The sequence below is a fragment of the Lithobates pipiens genome, unplaced genomic scaffold (genome assembly GCF_037356315.1).
Source record: "Lithobates pipiens isolate NorthernLeopardFrog02 unplaced genomic scaffold, aLitPip1_a1.2 Scaffold_25, whole genome shotgun sequence".
Classification (NCBI taxonomy): Eukaryota; Metazoa; Chordata; class Amphibia; order Anura; family Ranidae; genus Lithobates; species Lithobates pipiens.
In genome coordinates, this window is record NW_027507787.1 from 108171598 (window position 1) to 108179945 (window position 8348).

The 8348-nt window shown below is 49.1% G+C and overlaps 5 pseudogenes; all 5 read right to left on the reverse strand.

Moving 5' to 3' along the window:
* Positions 1–321: 321 nt before the first annotated feature.
* On the reverse strand, positions 322–440 carry LOC143931094 (5S ribosomal RNA; annotated as a pseudogene).
* Positions 441–763: 323 nt separating this feature from the next.
* Positions 764–882, reverse strand: LOC143931591 (5S ribosomal RNA; annotated as a pseudogene).
* A 101-nt stretch (positions 883–983) lies between these two features.
* Positions 984–1102, reverse strand: LOC143931907 (5S ribosomal RNA; annotated as a pseudogene).
* A 3276-nt stretch (positions 1103–4378) lies between these two features.
* On the reverse strand, positions 4379–4497 carry LOC143932386 (5S ribosomal RNA; annotated as a pseudogene).
* A 3130-nt stretch (positions 4498–7627) lies between these two features.
* On the reverse strand, positions 7628–7746 carry LOC143932425 (5S ribosomal RNA; annotated as a pseudogene).
* Between the last annotated feature and the right edge of the window lie 602 nt (positions 7747–8348).

Below are 8348 nucleotides of genomic sequence, written 5' to 3' on the forward strand. Positions count from 1 at the left end.
TCGCTTTTCGGAAGAATACCTCCGCAAGACATAGTAAGCTCATGGTGATCGTTGGAGATCGCTGTTCCAATCGTTGGACAGCTGATGAGCTGGTGAGCCGAGGGCATCTCTTGCTCCCTGGGAGGGGACCCCATCCTATCCACTATACCCACGACACCCCCTTACCCCTTCTTTTCCTTTTCTGCCATTTCCTTCCCCAATCTTCTCTTTCCCCGTCTCCCTCCTTTCAGTTCTACTATTTCCCTTCTGACAAACGCCAAGATGGTCATCTTGGGAAACAAGTGAAAAAAAAAACAGGTCAAGGCCAACAACATAAAAAGAAGCCTACAGCACCTAGTATTCCCAGGTGGTCTCCAATCCAGGTACTAGCAAGGCCCAACCCTGTTTAGCTTCTGAGATCAGAGGAGATCGGGTGCTTTCAGGGTTATGTGCCCATAGGCAATCTCTTTGGGCATTCTCAACCCTCTTGACAAATGCCAAGATTGTCACCTTGAGATACAAGCGAAAAAACACAGGTCAATGTCAGCAACATAAAAAGAAGAATACGGCACCTGGTATTCCAACGCCATCTCCCATACAGATACTAACTAGGCCCAACCCTTCTTAGCCTCAGAGAAGAGAAGAGATAAGGCTCTTTCAGGGTGATGCTGCTGTAAGCGATCTCTTTGGGCACTCTCAACCCTCTTGACAAATGCCAAGATGGTCACCTTGGGAAACAAGCAAAAAAAAAAAAAAACGAATCAACGCCAACAACATAAAAAGAAGCCTACAATAACTGGTATTCCCAGGTGGTCTCCCATGCAGGTACTAACCAGGCCTGACTCTTCTTAGCCTCCAAGATCAGACGAGATTTGGTGCTTTCAGAGTGATGTGGCCATAGGCAATCTCTTCAGGCACTCTCAACCCTCTTGACAAACACCAAGATGGTCACTTTGGGAAACAAGCGAAAAAAAAAACAGGTCAACGCCAACAACATAAAAAGAAGTCTACGACACCTGGTATTCCCAGGCGGTCTCCCATCCAGGTACTAACAAGGCCCGACTCTCCTTAGCCTCCAACATCAAACGAGATTGGGTGCTTTCAGGGTGATGTACCCGTAGGCAATCTCTTCAGGCACTTTCAACCCTCTTGACAAACGGCAAGATGGTCACCTTGGGAAACAAGCAAAAAAAATAAAAATAAGTCGGAAGCTAGAGACAATATGGCCCGAGTCCTCAATTTAATCCATGTGGCGCATGTACAGGGAAGGCCCTTGCTTATGTTGTCAACGGACGCGGAGAAGGCCTTTGACAGGGTGGCCTGGCACTTTATGCAGGCCACCCTGGAACATATAGGTCTTGGCCCCAACATGATGAGCTGGGTAATGTCGCTTTACTCCATGCTGTCGGCAGCGGTACGGGTAAATGAGTGGTGCTCGGACTCTTTCCCCATCACTAATGGGACGAGGCAGAGGTGCCCTCTGTCTCCCCTAATTTTTATTCTGACACTGGAACCACTTATGTGTCACGCTGACGATCTAATTTTTTCCGTCTCCAATCCACACATTCCCAATATACTTGCGTCTCTACAGTGATACGGCAGCCTATCAAACTATAAAATCAATTGCGCCAAGTCGACTGTATTGAATATATCGGTCCCGGATGGTGAGGCCAAGAGGCTCCGCTCCGCTTTTCCATTCTACTGGGCTGAAAAATCTATACGTTACCTGGGCGTTGACATCGCAGCGGATTTAGCGCAATTGTACCCGCTTAATTTTGTCCCTCTCCTGGATAGACTGAAATCTGATTTGGGAAACTGGCATGCTTTAACACTGACCTGGTTCGGGCGCTGTAATGCATTCAAAATGACGGCCCTCCCGCGGATCTTATACATGTTCCAGACATTACCGATCTGGTTACCCCCAATTTTTTTCAGACAACTGCAGGTGCTGCTCCGGGACTTTATTTGGGCGCCCAAACCGCCCAGAGCCCATTTGCAATTGCTTGCCAGACCAAAGGACAAGGGGGGTCTGGGTCTCCCAGATCTCAGACAATACTACAGAGTGACTCTGCTAGCGAGAGTCGTTGATTGGCATTGTAATGGCCCACACAAGCAGTGGGTGGAGATAGAGATTGAGGATGGATCCATTCCCCTATTGACCTCCCCGTGGCTCCTGTCCTCCCTACCAAAAGACCTCAGAGGTCACCCCGTAGTGGGAGCTACGTTGGCTGTTGTGTGGAGGTTGTTCCGCTGCACACACATTGCTCCCCTGCCATCACCAATGACTCCGGTTATAGGTAATCCAGACTTCCCACCGGGATTTACCAACAAGAAACTGCGACAGTTGACAGTGGTGGGGAAACAGCGTCTGGGAGAGGTGTGGCCCTCGGGAGGGCTCCCGACCACGCAAACTGTCGCCGAGCTTTCTGACCCTCCGCTTGACTTGTTTAGTGCTTATCAACTTCGTCACTTTCTTCTGGCCATACAAAGGGCCCCCTACACTCCTAGAGACCTGACACCCTATCAATCCATCTGTCACAAAAGGGAACCGGTGCGACACACCCTCTCCCTCCTGTACAACCTATTGAGTAGTCAGGAGGAGGAGTCGACCCCCACCATTTATCCACAAATGGGAGAGGGACCTAGGCATCACATTTACCCCACAACAGATAGGGAAGATCCTGATCTTAGTACATAAAGCTTCCATCGCAAACCAATATCAAGAATCGGGATACAAGATAGTCTCACGCTGGTATAGAGTCCCATACCTTCTGAATAAAATGGATAGATCAATCCCGGATGTTTGTTGGAGGTGAAATTCAGATACGGGGTCCATGGGACACCTTTTCTGGGCATGCCCGGCCTTGAGGAACTTTTGGGTTCCCAGCAGCGTGCCTACTACACTTGACCGAACAGCCTGTTCGAAAATACAAAAAAACCCTCACGATGCAACTCCTGAATGCCGCCCGGGCCTGCATTCCCGCACTGTGGAGGCAGCCTCAGCCCCCATCCAAGGTGCTGTGGTATTCCAAAGTCAATCATATTCTCCGGATGGAAGAATTGACCGCCACCCTTCACAACACTGAAGAGGCATTTAGTGTTACATGGAGGCCCTGGAGGTATTTAACTGGTACTCGAGACTACATTCGGGAGGTGAGCAGTGCCTCTGTCCCAGAAAACGACTGAACATCTAACGTTTACCTACGTAGGCCATGTCTGCCCTGGGTGGCATTCCCCCCCCCATCCCTTTTTGTCTTTATTTTTCTTTTTTCCCCGCCGCCATCCCCCCACCTCCTCTCTCTCCGTCTTTGCACTCTCTTCTTCCCCCGTCCTCCCTTTTGACTATGTCTTGTCTCCTTACTAGCCTTCGGGACCCAGAAGAACCCCAGGGTTCTGGACATGACCGGCTCATATTGTACTCTGGTTCACGTAGGTCATGATAAGCTGGCTCGCTGTGGTCCCAGTTGTTTTCCATGATTACATTTGTCCGAACGGAGCTGCACTAGTTATACTGTACTACATGTCGGAGGTGGGGTTTCTCTCTTTTCTGCATGAAACTGTAGGACTCCCCTCTGAGAACCCAGAGTTATTTGGCTGCCTATTTTTTGTTACCATGTAATTGTGACCCTGGGTCATGCTGTATGGTTGACTGTTATATTTATGTTGTTCTACTTAATAAAAGAATAAAACAAAAAAAAAAAAATAAGTCAATGCCAACAAGTAAAAAAAAAAGCCTATGGCATCGAGAAATCCCAGGCGGTCTCCCATCCAGGTACTAACCAGGTCCCAACCCTGCTTACCCTCTGAGATCAAATGCACGCTCAACCCTCTTGACAAACGCCAAGATGGTCACCTTGGGAAACAAACAAAAAAAACAAGTCAACGCCAACAACATAAAAAGAAGCCTGCGGCATTTTGAAAACCCAGGCGGTCTCCCATCCAGGTACAAACCAGGCCCAACCCTGCTTAGCCTCTGAGACCAAACGAGATTGGGCGCTTTCAGGGTGTTGTGCCCGTAGGCAATTTCTTTGTGCACTCTCAACCCTCTTGACAAATGCCAAGATGGTCACCTTGGGAAACAAGGGAAAAAAAACAGGTCAAAGCCAACAACATAAAAAGAATCCTACGGCATCCGGTATTCCCAGGCAATCTCCCAATCAAGACACTAACCAGGCCAGATCCTTCTATGTCACCTGGTCTTCCCAGGCAGTCTCCCATCCAGGTACTAACCAGGCCTGACGCTGCTAAGCCTCTGAAATCAGACGAGATCGGGTGCTTTCAGGGTGATGTGGCCGTAAGCGCTCTCTTCAAGACACGCCCAACCCTCTTGACAAACGCCAAGATGGTCGCCTTGAGAAACAAGCGAAAAAAACAGTTCAAAGCCAACAACATAAAAAGAAGCCTATGGCACCTGGTATTCCCAGGCGGTCTCCCATCCAGGTACTAACCAGGCCCGACACTGTTTAGCCTCTGAGATCAGATGAGATTGGGCGCTTTCAGGGTGATGGGGCCATAGGTGATCTCTTTGGGCACTCTCAACCCTCTTGTTAAACGCCAAGATTGTAACCTTGGGAAACAAGCGAAAATAAACAGGTAAACGCCAACAACATAAAAAGAAGCCTACGGCACCTGGTATTCACAGATGGTCTCCCATACAGGTATTAACCAGGCCGTACACTGCTAGGCCTCCGAGATCAGATGAGATTGTGCGTTTCAGGGTGATGTGGCCATAGGTGTTCTATTTAGACACTCTCAACCCTATTGACAAATACCAAGATGGTTATCTTGGGAAACAAGTGAAAAAAAATAGGACAACGCCAACAACATAGACCATGGCGGTCTCCCATTTGACCCAGACCCTGCTTAGCCTCTGAGATCGGGCGCTTTCAGGGTGATGTGACCTCAGGCGAACGCTTTGGGACATACTCAAAACTCTTGACTGATGCTAAAATGGTCACCTTGGGAAACAAGCGAAAGAAAAACAGGTCAAAGCCAACAATATAAAAAGATTCCTACGGCACCTTTAATTAGGTACTATCCAGGCCGGACCCTGCTTAGCCTCTGAGATCAGATGAGATTGGGCGCTTTCAGGGGGATGTGGCCATAGGAGAACTTTTTGGGCTCTCTCAGCCCTCTTGACAAATGCCAAGATGATCACCTTGGGAAACAAGCGGAAAAAGAAAACGAATCAACGCCAACAACATAAAAAGAAGCCTACAATAACTGGTATTCCCAGGTGGTCTCCCACAAGGTACTAAACAGGCCTGACTCTTCTTAGCCTCCAAGATCAGACGAGATTGGGTGCTTTCAGAGTGCTCGGACTCTTTCCCCATCACTAATGGGACGAGGCAGGGGTGCCCTCTGTCTCCCCTAATTTTTATTTTGACACTGGAACCACTTATGTGTCACATTCGGAATGACCCGAATATTACTGGCATATCCAAACCCTCGGCACACCACAAAATTGCGGCGTACGCTGACGATCTAAATTTTTTCGTCTCCAATCCACACATTTCGCTTCCCAATATACTCGCGGCTCTCCGGCGATACGGCAGCCTATCAAACTATAAAATCAATTGCACCGTCGGCTGTATTGAATATATCGGTCCCGGATGGTGAGGCCAAGAGGCTACTCTCCGCTTTTCCATTCTACTGAGCTGAAAAATCTATACGTTACCTGGGCGTTGACATCGCAGCGGATTTGGCGCAATTGTACCCGCTTAATTTTGTCCCTCTCCTGAATAGACTGAAATCTGATTTGGGAAACTGGCATGCTTTAACACTGACCTGGTTCGGGCGCTGTAATGCATTCAAGATGACGGCCCTCCCGCGGATCTTATACTTGTTCCAGACATTACCGATCCGGTTACCCCCAATTTTTTTCAGACAACTGCAGGTGCTGCTCCGGGACTTTATTTGGGCGCGCAAACCGCCCAGAGCCCGTTTGCAATTGCTTGCCAGACCAAAGGACAAGGGGGGTCTGGGTCTCCCAGATCTCAGACAATACTACAGAGCGACTCTGCTAGCGAGAGTCGTTGATTGGCATTGTAATGACCCACACAAATAGTGGGTGGAGATGGAGATTGAAGATGGATCCATTCCCCTATTGACCTCCCCGTGGCTCCTGTCCTCCCCACCAAAAGACCTCAGAGATCACCCCGTAGTGTGAGCCAAGTTGGCTGTTGTGCGGAGGTTGTTCCGCTGCACACACATTGCTCCCCTGCCGTCACCCATGACTCCGGTTATAGGTAATCCAGACTTCCCACCGGGATTTACCAACAAGAAACTGCGACAGTTGACAGTGGTGGGGAAACAGCGTCTGGGAGAGGTGTGGCCCTCGGGAGGGCTCCGACCACGCAAACTGTCGCGAGCTTTCTGACCCTCCGCTTGACTTGTTTAGTGCTTATCAACTTCATCACTTTCTTCTGGCCATACAAAGGGCCCCCTACACTCCTAGAGACCTGACGCCCTATGAATCCATCTGTCACAAAAGGGAACCTGTGCGACACACCCTCTCCCTCCTCTATAACCTATTAAGTAGTCAGGAGGAGGAGTCGACCCCCACCATTTATCCACAAATGGGAGAGGGACTTTGGCATCACATTTACCCCACAACAGATAGGGAAGATCCTGACATTAGTACATAAAGCTTCCATCGCAAACCAATATCAAGAATCAGGATACAAGATAGTCTCACGCTGGTATAGAGTCCCATACCTTCTAAATAAAATGAATAGATCGATCCCGGATGTTTGTTGGAGGTGCAATTCAGATACGGGGACCATGGGACACATTTTCTGGGCATGCCCGGCCTTGAGGACATTTTTGGTGGAGGTGACCGGGACTATAAAAACTCTCAGAAATGTAGATATCGCAGACAACCCAGCAGCGTGCCTACTACACTTGACCAAACCGCCTGTTCGAAAATACAAAAAAACCCTCACGATGAAACTCCTGAACGCCGCCCGGGCCTGCATTCCCACACTGTGGAGGAAGCCTCAGCCCCCATCCAAGGTGCTGTGGTATTCCAAAGTCAATCATATTCTCCGGATGGAAGAATTGACCGCCACCCTTCACAACACTGACGAGGCATTTAGTGTTACATGGAGGCCTTGGAGGTATTTAACTGGTACTCGAGACTACATTCAGGAGGTGAGCAGTGCCTCTGTCCCAGAAAACGACTGAACATCTAACGTTTACCTACGTAGGCCATGTCTGCCTTGGGTGGCATTCCCCCCCCCCTCCCTTTTTGTCTTTATTTTTCTTTTTTTCCTCGCCGCCATCCCCCCCCCTCCTCTCTCTCCGTCTTTGCACTCTCTTCTTCCCCCGTCCTCCCTTTTCACTATGCCATGTCTCCTTACTAGCCTTTGGGACCCAGAAGAACCCCAGGGTTCTGGACACGAAAAAAAACCATGTCAACGCCAACAACATAAAAAGAAGCCTGCGACATCTGGAAAACCCAGGCGGTCTCCCATCCAGGTACAAACCAGGCCCAACCCTGCTTAGCCTCTGAGACCAAACGAGATTGGGCGCTTTCAGGGTGTTGTGCGTTCTCTTCAAGACACGCCCAACCCTCTTGACAAACTCCAAGATGGTCTCCTTGAGAAACAAGCGAAAAAAACAGTTCAAAGCCAACAACATAAAAAGAAGCCTATGGCACCTGGTATTCCCAGGCGGTCTCCCATCCAGGTACTAACCAGGCTCGACACTGTTTAGCCTCTGAGATCAGATGAGATTGGGCGCTTTCAGGGTGATGGGGCCGTAGGTGACCTCTTTGGGCACTCTCAACCCTCTTGTTAAACGCCAAGATGGTCACCTTGGGAAACAAGCGAAAATAAACAGGTAAACGCCAACAACATAAAAAGAAGCCTACGGCACCTGGTACTCACAGATGGTCTCCCATAAAGGTATTAACCAGGCCGTACACTGCTAGGCCTCCGAGATCAGATTGTGCGCTTTCAGGGTGATGTGGCCATAGGTGTTCTATTTAGACACTCTCAACCCTCTTGACAAATACCAAGATGGTTATCTTGGGAAACAAGTGAAAATAAACAGGTCAACGCCAACAACATAGACCATGGCGGTCTCCCATCTGAACCAGACCCTGCTTAGCCTCTGAGATCGGGCGCTTTCAGGGTGATGTGACCTCAGGCGAACGCTTTGGGACATACTCAAAACTCTTGACTGATGCTAAAATGGTCACCTTGGGAAACAAGCGAAAGAAAAACAGGTCAAAGCCAACAATATAAAAAGATCCGTAGGAATCTTTAATCACCTTTAATTAGGTACTATCCAGGCCGGACCCTGCTTAGCCTCTGAGATCAGATGAGATCGGGCGCTTTCAGGGGGATGTGGCCGTAGGAGATTTC